The 18,743-nt window shown below is 40.1% G+C and overlaps 1 pseudogene; it reads left to right on the forward strand.

Moving 5' to 3' along the window:
* Positions 1–1,394: 1,394 nt before the first annotated feature.
* Positions 1,395–11,601, forward strand: LOC124288133 (annotated as a pseudogene).
* The last annotated feature ends 7,142 nt before the right edge of the window (positions 11,602–18,743 follow it).

The raw sequence follows: 18,743 nt of genomic DNA on the forward strand, positions 1-18,743 counted from the left end.
CGTTCTGCTCCCGACACTTCCAGGTGAGCGTTGAGGCGGTTGAGCAGAACTCGAGCCAAGATCCTCCCAGCGATGGAGAGCAGAGAGATGCCGCGGTGGTTTCGCATGCGTCTCTGTTCCCTTTGGGCTTGTAGAGGTGGATGATGGACGTGTCTTTGAGTTCCTGTGGCAACTTTGCTTGGGACCAGATGGAATTGAACAGGCTTGGGGGATTCTCAATCACTTTTGTGCCACCATAAGTGTAGATTTCAGCGGGGATGGAGTCGGCACCAGGCTCCTTGCCGGTTGATACACGCTTGATGGCATTTGCGACGTCTTCAAAGGGGGTTCTGCCAACGTGTCGTCAACTGGGACTTGTGGCATCCTGTCGATGGCTTCGTCGTTGATACAAAGGGCAATACAACAGAACATGTCTTTCATCCTCAACAACCTCGCTACAGTGAAAATATACCCTCTCATTCACATTCTCATTTGTATATCTGCTGGTTTCCAAATGCAGTACCTGATCTGAATTTGGAGAGGGCATAGCGGTATGAAAGGGGCATACTCATACTCACGTAACATTCCATACGTTCGTTGTTTATTAGCTCCCGTTCTGCCGCTTTGCTTGCGTAATAACTCCTACCAACCACTCACATAGTACTCCATACAAAATATCTCTGCGCCCCTGTGTTGCATTCAACAGCACTAATTACGTCAGCAACAATTCTTTCCCGATTAATATATACGTAATGTTATAAAAAAAGATATGCTATGTAACAGTAGTTACACGCGTAATACGCTACGTCATCGAACGCTTTATGACGTCACGGTAGAAGATGTCTTTTACTCAATGTTTTTGGCGACACCTGTAATCTTCGAACCTGTCACATGAACGTAAACATTCCGTGGGATTAATTGAATCTTTCATCGAAATGTAAGAAAAAAAGGGAACGAACGATGTGAAACGTTTAACAGTTGGAGGGATCGCATTTTGGAGTTCGATGGGAAAACTGTTGATCTCTGTGAAGCAAGATTTTTAGGACGGTTTGGTTAGAAATAATGACTAACTGTTTTCCGTATCAACCCGACCCACCCTTATCTACACCGTGAACATCTCACGCACGTGGCCTCTGACAGATATGTGTCTTGTGATGACACCTTTGTTTTATTGAAATATGAACAAAATGAAAAGCAAATTTCGAAAAATAATCACCTAAAACATCTTGTAGACAAAAACGCTTTGAAAACGATTTGCTCAAATCGACGCTCATACTAAACATACACAGCTGCACTACTGACAGCATAGGTGTCGGCCTGGCATCGATGCAGGGTCATGTCTTGACTGTATGGGACCGCATCGCGGCTTTCGGCTGGTGTCGGCCACGAGGAGAAAGAGCTAGGTCATGGAGACGAGAGTTACGTCCCTTATTTGACGAAGCGGCGTTTCAACTTCCATCAGGTATTCAACAGTCAATAGCGATAGCGCGACATGGAGCGGTGGTCGGGACGTGTAGCTCTAGTGACAGGGGCCTCGGCCGGTATCGGGGCGGGGGCTGGTCAAGGCACTGGTCAAGCATGGCATGAAGGTGGTGGGGTGTGCAAGAAATGTCGAAAAAATACAGGTGAGATGTAAAATCAGTTAGAGCTGGTAGTGGTAACCCTGGTGTGAAAAGTTTACTGTAGCCCGTAGATAGTCACGTGAGTGATATAATGTAAATCTCCACGGTTACATCGTTGTTTTAATTATATCGGTTTATATAACAAAATATTTTTATAAATGTTATCACGAAAGAAATTTTCAATTATTTGTAATGTTTTTTCAAAATATTTTCGCGGATCTATTTCACGTGAAGTTGTATAGTTCCAGAAACGTTCTAGCGATGTCTTCTCAGAATATTTGGCTTTAAGTTAATTCTAAAGAATAGAAAAACTTAACAACTTTAGTTGGTGTTTTGTGTTAAAACGCAAAAACGTAACTTTTAACAATATACGTGATATGTCCATGAGAAATATTCAGGCTCTGTTGCTCTTTTGGCTTGTACTGCAAGAAACCAAATAGCAGACATGTAATCAACACGTATCATCAACTTTCAGTCGTGTGACTGTTTAACAAATGTGATATTTATATGATCTGGGGGAAAACTTGTACATTTTTCAAAATAATTTATTGTCAGAATATTCATCCTCTTTAGCTTTGCCTTTATCCATATTTCTGGAACATAAACAAAACTGATAACTCTGAATCAAGTACTTAAAATATATAGTGCACATACATATATTCAAACTAAGAGGGGGCGGTGGGATAGCCTATTGGTTAAAGCGTTGGCTCGTCACGCCGAAGACCTGGGTTCGAATCCCCACATGAGTACAATGTGTGAAGCCCATTTCTGGTGTCCCCCGCCGTAATGTTGCTGGAATATTGCTAAAAGCGGCGTAAAACCAAAACTCAGTCAGTCAATCAGTCAAACTAAGAGACACGAATCACTTGATGAAGTCTTCTATGATTAATGTATAGACAATTGCTTGATGAAAACAATTAAAAATTACAAAATGTATTCTGCGACATAGCAGAATGCTTGATGTGGTGATGGCATCATGAATTGGTCAGACTGCAGTCACAAATCCAGTTTTACCACAAAAGCCACAAGGCCATTAACGTGTATTGCCCCCTCTCTATTTAATAACTGCAATTATGTTTACATAATTCACTTCCTATGGATTATATGATGTTTTCCTCTATAAACCTATCATTTCCTTGAATGTTTGTGTCACATCTTCACCTTTGCTGCAATGCAGCTATATAGCAATGTTCCACGCTTTAACAAATGATAAGTAGTCATTTCTGTTTTTCCTATGATATTTTATCTCTGTTTTGAGACATATATTTGGCAGTGCAATGTATCACACCGTGACATCATGCATGTCATAGGCAATGCCAAGCTTGCTAAGAAAGAGTATTTCCAAATGGACATGTTCAGTGGTGGATGCTGTTTGGTGTGAAGATGGGATTGAATAAAATAATGTTGTATGTAGGGATGAAAACCAAATGATCAGTCTTAAATGATCCAATTTACACTCGGAGAAAGGACATTTACAGGAACATTTGAATCGATAACAAACTATGCTTGTGATAACAATTATGGTTTAGTCCCAAGTTTGACAGTCCAATTTTGACAGTGAAATTTCACACTTCTGTAATTGATCTAGCCAGTTGTCCCAATTTAGACAGTGAGCTTTGGTACACTTGTCAGCTCTTCTGGTGCTCGTTTTTTTCATATTACCAATATGGAAACCAATAGTAACCAATAGAGCTTTGGTGAGGTGGATGTGTATGCTTTTGTCCCCTCTTCTGACAACAGTCCCATCTCCTGTTGTAGTGACTGAGGCTGGACACTTTGTTTTCAGGCACTGATATCTCCATGGAATGGTACAATTCTTGTTGGCAGTTCGTCTCAGATACCTATATCCATCCAGCAGCAAATCTGCACCTAGTCTCTTACCATCTAAAACTTTACCTTTCTCAGCCATCACAAAGTACGATATCAGTGCGTTTTGATCCGATGGTGACAATGTGGCTGAGGGTCAGCAACCATTTGTGTATCTCCGACCTTGACCAGTTGTCAACATCTGCACAGTTTCTACTTTCAGTTCAGTTATTTTAATAATAATATATTCAGTTATTGCAATAAATAATGTTTGGAGCAGGAAAATAATACGTGTGCAAGACGCATGGCTAATACAGCCGCTGCTTTCAGCACCTGTTGATGTAACATTGATAAATACATGTAGTGAGTGAGTTTAGTTTTACGCCACTTTTAGCAATATTCCAGCAATATCATGGTGGGATAAATACATGGTACCTGACCTAGTGTTGTCTTATATTTATATGTAACCAACACCTGTTAGTATTATTAGTATCATTTTACAGGAATCATTTTGTGTTTCATGATCCATCATATATACAAAGAATAACATTATCTACTGAAATGAATAACAAAAATGAATAAACATAAGTTTTACGGTGAGTGATTCCTTCTTAAATGAAGCGCTAAAAATGTAAATAAGTGAGGTTTATCCATTGAAATGAAGAACGTTATCTACTGAATTGAATGAAAAACATTACATTTTTAGCAAATGATCTGAATGTGAAAGTGTGAAGAGAGACCAGAGAAAGAGATTGACAAGCATTAATGATAACGAGAGGAATTGGAAATTTAGATATTAGAAGACATTAAAGATGTTATATGTGTGTCCCAGAAGTAAAGCAAAATGGTATATAGGTCAAATGTTGAGACGTGAAATTCTCAAAATGAACTCCTATGTGTATAGCAAACTAATTGTCAAACCACTTTTACTCAAGCATCTTATATGTTTACGTATCATGGTTGAGGGCACAAACTGTGAAACCATACAATGGGTGTGTTTTCCATTACACGCCCTCTATACCGGCATTTTTTGCCGGTCCCAACAAATGCCAGTTTGGCGGGCTTCCACTGTATTTACATTAAAACTCTTCGCTTCCAGGCCCATGCAGATCCAAGTTATAATTAACGGGATCGGGTGGTCTGAGACTCGCTGACTTGGCTGACCTATGTCATCATATCATAAATGCATAGATCGATGCTCAATGTTGATCACAGGATCACAGGAATGTCTGGTCGTCTATTTATAGACCACCATAAAATTGTCAAAATGGCTGAGTGCAGTGTTAGAGAAACAAACTTAATAGACTCTTCCATTATTCAGCATTAGCTGGCTGCAGACACTGTTAGCTATCAGTCAAATGGAGTGTTTGCTGAGCTAATTGCACTGTGGGATATTGTAAACCTTAGTTGCATTAGTAGGCTGTGTTTAATAAATGACGTTCACTTTGCAACAGGTTGCTCGTTATTCTGTCCAGTGATAAGCACAATTCTTAGCTAACTCACACTTGCCACTGTAGCACTAGACTTATATTTAGTCTCAAAAGATCTTATTTCAAAAGATATATCTATGAATAGATAATCCAATCCAATTGGAGCACCGATGATGCTTCATTACTCTAGAGCTGAAGTGAGGCACCCCGACCGCTTTGCCGCCATGAGCTTGAATGATAAAATATTTTTGCAAATGTGAGCAATAGATCTGTGAGACTAATGCATGATGACATCAGTCAAACTACACACCATTTTCCCTTTGTCAGACTCTAGCTACTGAACTGAAGAATGAACCTGGCAAGGTCAAGGCAGTGCGCTGTGATGTATCCAAGGAAGAAGATGTCTTGGCGATGTTCCAGACGATCAAGGCTGACCCTGACCTTGGCGGAGTGGACGTGTGCATCAACAACGCTGGTCTGGCCCACAACGAACTCCTGTTGACAGGAAGAACCCCCGAGTGGAGGGAAATGGTGAATGTAGGTTTTCCTTTGTACTTGTTCTTTGTTAAAACAACATACACAGAGATTTTGATGGCACACGTAGAAGTTGTTTAGAAGCTATGTGGGAGAAGGTTTCATATGAAATGGGATGGGAGTAAATGGCGTAAAGCACAACTATTTTGTAGATTGGTGTCCCTTTAATGCCTTGCAGAGAGATGTTCCCTTGTTGTTGTTGGTTGATCATTTAACGCAGCGCTCAGCAATATATCAGCTATATGACGGCTGTATGTAAATAATCAAATTTCAACCAGACAATCCAGTGGTCAAGAGCATGAGCATCGATCTACGCATCTGGTCTGTCATGTCATATCTGGGTTTCAAGGTAGTGTATTCTGCTGCAGGTGAATATCCTTGGCCTATGCATGTGCACCAGAGAGGCCTTCAAGTCCATGCAGGAGAGAAAAGTGGATGATGGGCACATCATCCTGCTCAACAGGTACATTTGACAATGCTAAAGCTAAAGCTTCTTAGATACTAATGATTCATCATACTCTGTTTTTCATGTGAACCAAAATGCTATTCAGTCCTGCTGTTTAATGTTTGATAGGGATGCAGACTCTATTTCATCCGATTCACATACATTGCATTGAAGTGACTTTGGTCTATCACTGAATACATCCTTAAATACATCCGTCTGTTATGAATTTTCTCTTTAGAGCCTTTCTTATGGAAAATGTTTCAGTGAAAGGTATTAATGGTATTGTTACCTTGATATTTGACTGCATTTAAACAAGTTTGTTCAACCACCCAAATGGCATTGGCATGATGGTTCATGGTCTGGGTCATATAGCCAGTGCCAGTGTCATACAGTCAGTGACATACAGTCAGTGCCAGGGTCATACAGTCAGTGCCAGGGTCATACAGTCAAAGCCAGGTTCATACGTCAGTGTCAGGGTCATACAATCAGTGCAATGGTCATACAGTCAGGGTCATACCGTCAGTGCCAGGGTCATAAGTCAGAGTCAGGGTCATGCAGTCAGATCCAGGGTCATACAGTCAGCGTGATGCAGTCAGTGTCAGGGACATGCAGTCAGTGTCAGGGTCATACAGTCAGTGCAAGGTCATGCAGTCAGGGTCATACAGTCAGATCCAGGGTCACACAGTAAGTGCGAGGACCATACAGACATTGACAGGGACATATAGTGAGAGTCAGGGTCATGCAGTCAGATCCAGGGTCATACAGTCAGCGTGATGCAGTCAGTGTCAGGGTCATAAGTCAGTGGCAGGGTCATACAGTCAGTGTAAATGTCACAGAGACAGGGTCATACAATCAGTGATAGGGTCATACAGTCAGTGCAAGGTCATACAGTCAGTGTCAGGTCATACAGTCAGTGCCAGGGTCATACAGTCAGCCAGGGTCACGCAGTCAGTGTAAATGTCACAGAGTCAGGGTCATACAACCAGTGATAGGGTCATACAGTCAGTGCAAGGTCATACAGTCAGTGTCAGGTCATACAGTCAGTGCCAGGGTCATACAGTCAGAGCCAGGGTCACACAGTCAGTGTAAATGTCACAGAGTCAGGGTCATACAACCAGTGATAGGGTCATACAGTCAGTGCAAGGTCATACAGTCAGAGACAGGGTCATACAGTCAGAGCCAGTGTCATACAGTCAGAGCCTGTTCTGTTCAACTGGACATTCGGGCAAGGAACACGGTATTTCGTCCAGCCATCGTTTTCCTTTATTAGCACAAGATGGAACATCCGTCATGGATTTCTTTGTATTTATTTCAAGTTACACTCAGGTTATCAATTTCTTATAGTAATGCAGTTTCTGAACTGTCTGTTTTGATTACACATAAGCTGTCCATCACACTTTGACGATTAGAGCTGCATAATCAGAATGTTATGTCAAACGTAAGCACATATTTGCAAATATGTTTTTGTTTGAAAAGTTAGTTACAGGGCCTATTGGCCATTTTATTTTCTGAAATAACTGTAATGATATGAAAGCAGTCATTTCATTGTTTCAACAAATCATACCATTGCAATTGTGATGACTATTTCTTGTTCTTGTTTCATAATTGTAGCATCTCTGGTCATCGAGTTATAGGGAACAGTGCTTTTCACTTCTATTCTGCTACAAAGTTTGCTGTGACAGGAATAGTTGAAGGACTCCGACAAGAGTTGAGAGAGTTGAAAAGCGGGATCCGTGTAACGGTAACGAGATATCTTATGACTAGCTCACCTTCTCTTAAGAATTTATCCCGAGTCACTTCGGGCATTGTTAGAACATCAGTCTGTTTCTGGTCGGACAGGAAACCTACAATTATATTAAGTAACAGACCATCTATATGTTTTGGGGGGAACGATGACGTCGAAAGCACTCCTCTATGATCAGTTTCACTCTGTGAAAATATTTTACATATGTAAATTATGTTTGGTCCATGTTGTGTAACTAGAGATTACTTGAGATTAATTGTAGATCTACAGTAACGGTGACAGCATGGTTTGATAGGTAGACCTTTGGAAGTTCGATGGGTTGATCCTCTAACCATACCATGCCACAAGACAATAAATTACTAGGCCTACTGCTACCCTGAGGCAAGAGTGTCCATTAGACTTTAAATCCCTCGGCTCTTCCTTTGTGTTAGATATCAAGTTGTGGATACCTACAAGCCTGGATACAAGCTCCATTTACTTTAATGTCAACCAGTTACTGGGGACTGTAGAGACGACACTACACCTTACCATTTCAAGCCACAATCATGTGTAGAACACAAGCAGCCTACACTAGCAAAGGACCTGGGCTCCTCCGTTTCACAAAGATATCGTAGCTCTACGACTGTCGTACCGCCTTTACTGTAATGTAGACTTGCCACGGCCGTAGCGCAACGATGGCTTTGTAAAACGTGGTACTGGTTTATTAGAAGATGAAAAGAAAAACCCTCAGATTTTGTCCCCAATAGACAAACAAAATGGCAGATTTTCCAAGTTAAAATGCTTATGACTGTCTCAATCCCTCTGAAAACAATAGAGGTTTACATACCACAGAGCGTCACGTAACAATGCACATTGTGGTAAAGGAAACGTTCAGCAGGGTTTGTTTCAAAGTTACCTTGTATCTGAGTGCGATAACTGTTCCGTTTTTCTTGTTAGAACTAATGAAGCATAGAATGTAATTGTGCAAGTTTTGAACCCAATCCAAAATATTCATCTTCTCTTATTTTGAGGGATGATTTCACCTCAATTTCAACTAGCAGAAGCTGTGGTCACAGCAGCAACCACATTTCTGAACAACGTTGTTGGATTTGTAAGATGATCTTGATAATTCTATACGACAGTCCTCTGACATTTAAGATCAGAATGGTAGGTAAGGCTGGAAAACAGACTTTGATACAGGTCAGAGGAAGCTGCTGAGTGTGACATAATGTTTCAAAGGGCTATAAAAATGCAAATGTTATGATTAGTAAAACCAACCAGCCACACACATGCATGTATCATTATCACACATCACCAGCACCAGTGGCTAGCTGCTGGGTTGTCTTGAAAGTATAGTTAAGTTCATCAATTGCACTTAACTTTGGGAATAATTTCAGTTCAAACTCAGCCAGCAATGGCTCTGTTCATAGCAGCAACAACATTTCTTAACGACGGTCCCTTTACACTTCAGATCATAATGGTAGGCTTGAAATAGCAACGCTGCTTGCAGAGTTGTCTTGAAAGCATACTTAAGTTACTTCACTCCTCTGTTGAGGAACATCTGTAAATGTATAGTGGTTGTTCTGTTTTCCAGTCAATAAGTCCAGGTCTGGTGGAGACGGAGTTCAGCTATCGAATGATGAAGGACGATGGAAAAGCTAAGGCGATTTACAGCTCAATTCCGGTTAGTGTCTTGTACAGTATAATTGTGGTCTCTATATTGTTTAGATGAATCCAATGTGATGAGGACAGTATATATAAAACAACACTGATTCTACTTGGGTAAATCAGCTGGGTACTGCATTAAACTCCGAACTAACAATACAATTGTGTCAGCGTTTTTGGTTAAAGTTGCACTGCATTAGCAACTGTTTTCCAAACCTTACATTGACATGCCGAATGATTATTAAACTTAATATGGGTAATGCTATAAATTTCAACAATGGATCATACTGAATTATTCATGTAAATGTTTGTGGGATCAGCTGTAGGTGGTTTGCTGGTATGTCATCTTTAGGGATGTACCGGTATGTGTGTCTAAAACGAAAGTGTTGGTGTGTTGCGGTCTCTCAAGCTTCCAGGGAAAGGCGAGACGTTGATCCAAACACACATCTTCTCTTCACATCCAGTAACTCCTACATTATTTCTTCCAGTGTCTGCAGGTGGAGGACATCACAAACACCGTGATATTTTCCTTACACTCTCCAAAGCACATGGAGGTGAGTCACAAACTCGGATGTCTTGTAGCATTGTTGACACCCATTTCTCCATGGCTCATGGCTTTTCTCCATAGTTGTTTAAGCCATCATATGAATCTTCTCTGAAATTATACATATACTAAGCAGCAAAAGAAACGTCAGTTTGGAATTTTCCTTCGCAGAAACGGATAACTGTAAACTTATTTAATGTTTTCGTTGTATATTTTTGACAACATCTCCAACTTTACCTGAGCAAAGACATTCCTTCCCAAACTCAGAATGGAACCCAGGAAATGATCTCAAGAACACAACCTGATCACGGAGATGGTACGGTGTTCTCCATGTTTTTCATGCAACTCATGCTGCACGTGCTGTTCACAAGGACCAGGGTCCCAATCCACAAAACGTTCGTAGCGCTACGACATTCTTAAGTCTATGATAAACTATAGAGTTACGACAGGTCGTAACGTTACGAACGCTTTGTGGATCGGGACCCTGCCCTATAAAAGGCACCCCCAAACCTGGTTGAAACATTCACATTACAACGTCAGCAGGATGCCGCGACTCACGACAGCTCAGAGGAACCAGGCGCTAGGAAGACTTGAAGCTGGCCACACTTGCACAAGCCGTTGCCAATCACTTCCAGGTCAACGTTCGGACCATCTACAGGCTGCAGCAACGTTTCCGGGCCACCAACACCACAAATGATCGCCCCCGTACTGGCAGACCAAGGGTGACCACAAGACGACAAGACCGCCATGTTGTGCGACAGCATGTACAGAAACCCTTCATGCAGGCATCCGAAACAGCACGCCAGACAGTGGGGACACACGGAACAACTAATCAGTACTGATACAGTACGCCGACGTCTTAACAGCGGGAACCTTCATTGCCGTAGACCTTACCGTGGACATATCCTCACCCCTCGTCATCGGCGTGAACGTCTACAGTTTGCCCTTCAACACCAAAACTGGCGATACAGGCAATAGAGAACTGTTCTGTTCACAGATGAGAGTTGGTACTGTGTATCAACTGCATATGGCAGAACAAGAATATGGCGACGACGTGGCCAGCGTTACTCAGACCAATGTGTTATGGAAAGAGACTAATGGGGAGGTACAAGCATCATGGTATGGGGTGGAATAGGCCTGAACCAGAGAGTTGGTCCTGTGGTGTTCCAGAACCTTGGCCCAGGGAGAGGAGGCGGTATCACAGCGGTGCTCTACATCGACCAAGCTCTCAGACCCCACACCATACCACATTTCGCACGTCACCGGAACAACATTTTCCAGCATGATAACGCCCGGGCCCATACTGCCAGTGCTACACGGGATTTCCTACAGCAGAACGGTGTCAACATTATGCAGTGGCCAGCCCTTAGTCCTGATTTACACCCAATTGAACATCTTTGGGATGAAATTCAGGGGAGACTGAATAATGTCATACCAAGGCCAAACACAGCCGATTTATTGCGCCAAGTCTTTCTCAGAGTGTGGTTCCAGGTGCCAATGGCCTTCATCAATCGATTGGTGCACTCCATGCATAGACGCTGTGCTACAGTTATTGCCGCTCGTGGTGGTCACACTAGATACTGAAGTCAAGGGTCTGAATGGACTGCAAACGTTCACGTAATGTCTTGGAATTGTGCTGAGTTATTCATCGATGTGTCAAGATATTGTACACAAAAAATGTTTTCGATCCGCTTATTATGTCTATTTCTGTACTGATTTGATTACAGTGCCTATCTAATTTTGAATTCGTACTGACGTTTTTTTGCTGGTGAGTATATAAATGTGTGATGTTTGCTTTTCCAGATTAATGATGTCATTATGAGACCAACAGCCCAAGCCAGTTAGAGCAGAACCGCATGTCTGACAACAGAAATTGTAACTCTCCGGATGTGAGTACCAGGCCTTGGTGTGTCACAAGTTTTTGTTGATTTTACTTTTTACTCAACTGAAAAATTCTGCTTATCGTCGGTTCAATACCATGTTCACCCAAATAATAATCCTTGAGTTGTCAGCACCACAACTATACTGATGTCTTTTACATAAGTGGTGCATCACTTCAGGATTTCCTGCAGCATCAAGCTGACAAGGGATGATATGGCTGAAATACTGATCATAATGATTTACTATATCACTGGACTAGTTGTCGCCTTACATCTGATTAGTCAAATTACCACCAGTACTGTTCTGGTAGCAGATGCAGAGATACAACCAGTGGACTCTGTTAAAGACCTTGGAGTTACACTTGACTCACACCTGGCGATGGACACTCATGTAAATCAAATCTGCAGAATATGCTTCTTTCATCTACGAGCCATTGGCAGAATACGCCATCTCATCAGTCGTGATGCAGCAAACGGTCTGGTCCAGGGACTTGTTATATCAAGAATTGATTACTGTAATAGCCTCCTTTTTGGTATTTCTCAGAAGCTGCATTATAAGTTCACATTTATTATTATTATCATTAGTTCTGCTTATCACTATAGTTCTTAGTAAACCTGATGTTTCAGGTTTAGGTACTTGGGTATCCTCAAACAAAACTGTACTGGCTGGATTATCCCATTGTTGTAGATTATCCAGTGCTGATTGTTATTGATTTGATTATGGTTATGAATTTATGATGTCCTTGTTATAGTTTGTCATTTAACAAATGATTGTGTCAATGTACTATTCCAGGTATTATTTTGAAAGATTTAAGGAATAAAGAATGGATCAAATCTATATTTAGTGTTTAGTTGTAACTCATGCCCTGCTCTAATCCCAATAACATCTGATCTTAGTGCTTAGTTGCCAGTTCAGACTGTTGATTTTGTGTTTGCTTGTTTGGTTATTGTCTAAACACTCAGCAATGCTCAAGCTATATGACGGAGATCTGCAAATAATCAAGTGTTTTTCTTTCTGTATTTGCATTGTTATGTTACAATTCCATTATAGCTGTTTCATGTTCTCCAATTGAAAATATTTTAAGTGGACAGTGAATAGTGTTGATATAAACACAGTGTATACATCGCCTCTCATATATAATACCGATGAAATGGCCAATGAAATGAAATGTAGGGTTTATTACACGTGAGCAGCGTATCGAAAATATGTCATGACTTATTTTAACACATATGGATAATAAACATACATAATACATATACAGTCAGTCCGTTACAGGATTTCTAAAAAGTAATTGGAAGGATGATCAGAAGAAATGAAAACTTGCATATAGTTACAATTAGAAAACGCAATGAAGTTTTGAAATTTCATATCTTACCATTTCATTTTGAAACCTAATAGAAATGAGGTTTCACTGCTTTCTGATTACATTGATACAACATACATTTGAATGTTATCACCACATTAAGTGGAGTATTATATTTACCTTTAAATCCAAATAAAATATGTTCTTCACTTAAATGAATTTTACTTCCTACTTTCCTTCAATCCCTTCAGTAAATTTTGTCCAAATATCTTTGGCATATTGACATTTACAAAGAACATGTGCAATAGTTTCAGCTGGATCATTACACTATGAACATGCTGGTGACTTGACATAGCCAATCTTGAGGTTCTTGACAGGCATATAGACGTTGGTATTCAAGTATAAGAGATAATATTATGGATGTCAACTTCTTATTTGTTGTAAACACAACGTTTCTGTGCTATTTTCTTACTAACAGATGTACAGGATATATGTTCTAGTAATGTACATGAAGCCAGAGTGAATTTAAGCATATATATACAATAAACAGGGGATGATGAGATGAAAGAGAATAGATATAGACAGACAGATATGGTGGTGTTCCTGTAGATTAAGTGGGTAAGTGATTGAAGCTAATCGCCCTTTTGAACTCAATTATTTGTACTACCTTTTTGCCTGGAAAATGTTGATTCAGATCATTCTTGCGCCACATGATTGGTAATGTCATTACATTAACACCTTGTACATATACCTCATAAGTAGCTTATGAAGTCTGGAAATATTTATATTTAGATCATTCTTGCGGCCCATCATTGGTAATATCATTACATTAACACCTTGTACATATACCTCATGTGTAGCTTATGAAGTCTGGAAATATTTATATTAAGATCATTCTTGCGGCCCATCATAGGTAATATCATTACATTAACACCTTGTACATATACCTCATGTGTAGCTTATGAAGTCTGGAAATATTTATATTAAGATCATTCTTGCGGCCCATCATAGGTAATATCATTACATTAACACCTTGTACATATATACCTCATAGGTTTCCTCTCCTTCCCTTCCCACTGGTTACCCGTAAAGGTCCGGGTTAGAATATTGGCCTTTAGTAACTCATGCTTGTCGTAAGAGGCGACTAACGGGATCGCGTGATCAGGCTCGCTGACTTGGTCGACACATCTCATCGGTTCCCCATTGCGCAGATCGATGCTCATGCTGTTGATCACTGGATTGTCTGGTCCAGACTCGATTATTTACAGACCGCCGCCATATAGCTGGAAAATTGCTGAGTGCGGCGTAAAACTAAACTCACTCACTCACTCTCCCTCACACAAGTACATCACACGAACAAATAAACATCTTACGTCGCACGTTTTTGAGTAAAACACATAAATACCTTTGATACATTCCAAGGAAATATCATTATTATTATTATGAAGCCATCTTGTGTTTCTGACACATTCTGATAAATGGAACAATAGACACAGTGAGTTCATCTCGTGTATCCAGCCCAATTTCGCAATGTGAAATATCGAGTTTCACAGACACCTTGTGTACAGTCATGGTTGCAAAGACTTAATCGAAACAGACTTGAATATCCTGGATTTGGCAACTTCAAAGGTGAATATGACATGACACTTAACATATGTCTTCTATAATATTATAACACCCGGTTACCAAGTACATCTCAAACATGGATCTTTTACTAGATAGGTTTACTAATAGGTGTAGCTATATAGGAAGCATATTATCAGCATGTTTCTATCTCAGAAGATGATATTTAGAGTGTTTTAATGCCAGAACTAGGCGCCTCCGACAGCATTGTTCATTTGACAAACACATAATAGATAAGATAGATCTTGATATACAGTTTTCTTTCTTAACGATCTTGAAGATTATCTCGAGCATGCTTTATTCCAAGGATTAGAACTTGAATACGTCTTTGACAATATTTGATGCTTTCTCTAGTTATTGGTGTTATTATATGCTGATGATACAGTTTTTTTGGCTAAAAATAGTTACAGAGGAAACTCGTTTGGCTTTCATAATATTGTGATAAAAGGAAGTTTTAGCTTAACCCCGATAAAACGAAGGTGCTTATATTTGGATCTGGTCCACGTAAAAGAAACAAAACAAGTCTATTTTATAATCACTGTCAACTTGAAATTATTTATAATTATTAGTATTCAGGAATATTCACTTAAAAGAAACTGTGACCAACAAGTGCAGTAGGCATTTGGTCAAGGCATCAATGGTTTCAGTCAGGCGTGCACAAAATGTGAACTTTCAATTAGATTGCCTTCTTTGCGTATGTGAATTATGGGGCCTTGAAAATACTGATCAAAGTGCCCAGCTCTACACAATATACTTTTTATTATTTTGTGTTTGTCTAATTATATAGTTGATAAACGTAAAAGGGGTTATTCTTTTCCATTGTTAAAATTAATTATGCAATTTCTCAATAGTTGTGGTCTTGAATACGTGTTTTCGCAGCCACATTCCTTTCATAAATCGTGTATTCTCTCAAACCTGACTCCGACTACGGAGAACCATTTTAATAAAAATGGTATTACACGGAAGGTCGTTTAGTATCCTCTATATACTATCCTCTATGTACTAAACGACCTTCCGTGTAATACCATTTTTATCAAACGAGTTCATAATTTGGTATCAAACGAGCGAAAATGAGTTTGATACTAAATCTTTCACGAGTTTAATAAAATGGTATTTCACGGAAGCGAGTTTAGTATTCTGTTTATTACTCTCCAACATAAATTGATAGAAGTTGAGTTGAGTTGAGTTTTACGTCACATCGGCATTATTCCAGCCATATAGTGACGAGATCAAGTCTGAACTCATACACCAGTCCAAATGAGTTTTATTTTGAAAACATATATATTCATTACATTATTATTTAAAAACAGAAAATGCCGAAGCACCAAATTCAAAAGCAAGCAATTTATTATTCACATTACATAGCTACAAGTTATGGTACAGGTCAACTTCCCTCAGGTAGCTAACAATGAGATGCCCGCTGACGCGGAAAAGCAGGTCTTTCAGATTTCTCGCTTCATAATGCGAGTCCCTTGCAGTCGAAAAGTCCACGCAGTCAAGCAGTATATATGCTTGATGGTGAACATTTCATCGCAAGAGACCCACATAGGAGGTCCATCTACATCCATTTTCAGCAGATAGTGATGGTAAACCGACTGTGGCCAATACGACATCGCCGTAGAACTACCTCATCACGTCTTGAGCGACAACCTAAGTAGGTATAACCAATTGTTGGCTTCAATTCATGAAGCCATAAATTTATTATCCATAAAGTTTGTTCTATATTCAATTCATGAAGTTTATCGCTTCCGACTTGGGTATCCCACCTTTTTTTCATAAGGTCCAGAGTATAACTTTTGATAGTGGGTTTGAAATCACTGTAAGGTATTAGCAGTGGAGATAAGGGCTTGTCAAGAGCTGTTTTAGCTGCAGCATCGGCCTTTGTGTTACCTGCTATGCCGACGTGACCCGGCAACCAGCAGAGGACGATGTCACATTGACCAGTAGAAAGGTCGTTGTAAAGTTCTAAAATGTTTAGGATGACAGGGTGACTTGAAGTAACATTTTTCAGTGCTTGAAAGCAAGATAATGAATCTGTAAAAACGGTGAAGTTTTTGGAATGGTTTTGTTGTTTAATATAGGTCAAAATTGTGAAGATAGCTTTGGCCTCAGCAGTGAAAATGGAACCATTGTTGGGAATTCTAGAGGAGACAGTCTTGGATCCAATGACTGTAGCACTGGCAACATGGCCATCATCCTTGGATCCGTCTGGGAAAATGGATCTATGGGTGTTATACTTGGAACGTAACTGGTTGTATTCCTGTTGGAACACCAAAGGATTTGTTTCTGACTTTTTGAGTTTGGTGAGGGTAAGATCGACTTGTGGTTTCACCATCTGCCACGGTGGCGAAGACAGAAGTGGGTAAGGTGCTATGATACTGAGATCAATTTTAGCTGCAGATATGTGTGGTTGCATTCTGATACCAAGCGGTGGAACCAGGCTTAGCAGATTAGGAAACAGGATTGAAAACACAATTGTATGCTGGATAGGACTGATTTGAACGTAATTTAGTGATACACTGCAGTGAAAGTTTAATGCGGCGTTGTTCAAGGGAAGGTTCGTTAGCCTCCGCATATAGACTGTCTACCGGAGAGGCCCTAAAAGCTCCCAGGCAGAGCCTCAGGCCTTTCTGGTGGATAGAATCTAAGTTTTCTAAATGCAGCCGTAATCTAGTTTAGAGCGAACCAATGATCTGTACAATTGAAGGAGGGTAGTCTGATCCCCTCCCCACTCTGTATTTGAAACGATTTTTAGCAAGTCAAGAGCCTTCAAGCACTTTGTTTTCAAATATTTTATGTGTGGTAAGAATATCAAGTGACGGTCGAATATCAATCCCAGGAATTTGGCCTCTTCTACTAACTTGATGGGAGTACCATCTAAAGATAGGTCTGGATCCTTGTGTGGTTTGTATTTACGACAAAAGTGAATATAACTTGTATTAGATTTTGAAAACTTAAAGCCATTTTCATTGGCCCATTTTAATTTTTTTTTGTTAAGGCAGAGTTGTAGCTGCCTTTCTATTGAATGTATGTTCTTACCAAGGCATGAAATATTGATATTATCCACGAAAAGGGACCCATAAACACAACTGTTCAAGACGTTAGTGAGGCTGTAAACAGACAGGATGCTGCCTTGCGGGACGCCCTGATCTTGGTCGAAATAATCAGACAGAGTGGAGCCCGCCCGTACTTGATATCTGTTGTTTAAAAACTGGGATATGAATTGAGGTAATCTGCCCCTCAATCTGCACATCTTTTAAGATACCATGTTAGCATGTTTCCACGTTGTATCATATGCTTTTTCTAAGTCGAAAAAGATAGATAAAGTATGTTGTTTGTTGACAAAGGAGTTTTTAATAAATGATTCCAGACGCACCAGATGGTCAATGGTACTTCGGTTCTTTCGGAATCCACATTGGAGGTCACTAAGAAGGTTATTGGTCTCCAAGTACCAGGTTAATCGATTGTTGACCATGCGCTCCATGGCTTTACAAACACAGCTAGTTAGTGATATAGGACGTAATGATCCCGGCCAGGCTTTGGTATAGGGATGATAATGGCATTATGCCAGGAAGGAGGAAAGTTTCCGGTTGTCCAAATGTCATCAAATGTATTGAGTAATGTTTGGAAACATGGATCAGGTAGGTGTTTCAGTAGCTGATAATGATATCATCAGCTCCTGCTGCAGTGTCGTGAGCAGTACGTAACTCATGGAGAGAAAAAATTTCATTGTAATCCTCACCATTATCAGAGTTAAACTTGACTGCTTTCTTTTCCTGTTGGGTTTGGTAACTCTGAAACTGAGGATTATAATTTGATGATGAGGAATAGTTTGCCATCATGTTCCACATCTTGGACACAGGTGTGCGGGAGTTGATTTTGGACACATATTTCCTCCATGACCGGCGTTTAGTTTGTTTAAAGGTACGTCTTGCCCTGGCATTTGTCATTTTAACGGCATTCAGGTTATGCACAGTAGGATGTTGTCGGAAATATTTTTCAGCCTTCTTCCTATTTTTTCTAGCTTGTTTGCAGTTTGTGACAAACCATGGTTTGTGTATTTGCGGGTTTGCAGAGGAATGGTTTTGTCTCCAATTTCATTTAGCACGTCTGAAAATAAAGTGATAGAAACTGCCTACAGTATGATGACTCAAGCAAGCAAGGTTTAATACCATTTGGACAGAGGTA

The sequence above is a fragment of the Haliotis rubra genome, unplaced genomic scaffold (assembly GCF_003918875.1).
Source record: "Haliotis rubra isolate DU_JTF1 unplaced genomic scaffold, ASM391887v1 Scf412, whole genome shotgun sequence".
NCBI lineage: Eukaryota > Metazoa > Mollusca > Gastropoda > Lepetellida > Haliotidae > Haliotis > Haliotis rubra.